The sequence below is a fragment of the Olea europaea genome, chromosome 10, assembly GCF_002742605.1.
Source record: "Olea europaea var. sylvestris chromosome 10, O_europaea_v1, whole genome shotgun sequence".
Taxonomy (NCBI): Eukaryota; Viridiplantae; Streptophyta; class Magnoliopsida; order Lamiales; family Oleaceae; genus Olea; species Olea europaea.
The window spans coordinates 34,114,158-34,115,006 of NC_036246.1; positions in this window are offsets into that span (position 1 = coordinate 34,114,158).

Below are 849 nucleotides of genomic sequence, written 5' to 3' on the forward strand. Positions count from 1 at the left end.
ACAATATTATAATCAAGAAGTATATATAAGTGAAACAGAGAATGATGAATCAGAATTTGAATAAGGAAATAGAAAATAATAATATAAATATACATGAATATGACGGAATAGAAGGTTATGGATTAAATGTAACATTTGATAATAATAAATTTAAGAAAATGCAAAAATTATCCTTAGATTTAAAAATAGGAAAATAAGAAGTTTTAGACAGAATTTGGAAAAGAAAAATGATAGAAATAAATGAATATCATAAAATTGAGAAAACTGTAGATGTAAAAATAACATATGGAAATCATAAATTAAATCTTTTAACAAAAAATACAATTGAAGAACTATTAACAAAAATTAGTAAAAAATAGAGTGAAAAAATTCAATACGTTTATTTAGCAAGAATACAAATAATGTTTAAATCATTATTCAGAGAAGACATAGATTCACCTTTAACTATAACCTTACATGAATGAAGAATGATAAATCTAAAGGATAGCCATTTAGGAACAATAGAAGGAAATTTAGCATATCAAAAAATAATGTTTACATGTTACAAAAAATATTGTATATCATTAAAAGATAGAAACTTTAATGAAGTTTTCGGATTGCATTTTAAGTTACATAGAGATGATATCAAGCAATCAGGTGATCAAATTATGATCATAGAATATAGAACTTTATATACATTTATCAATTCTAATTATGAAAATATTTATTCTAATAAATTATATATTGAAGTACATAAAGAATGTAATGATATTAGCAAAATAATAGAACAAAATAAACAAATAAATTTAATTCTAAAAGAATATGAATTTAGTATATTAAGAAATAAACCTGAAATAATAGAATTAAATG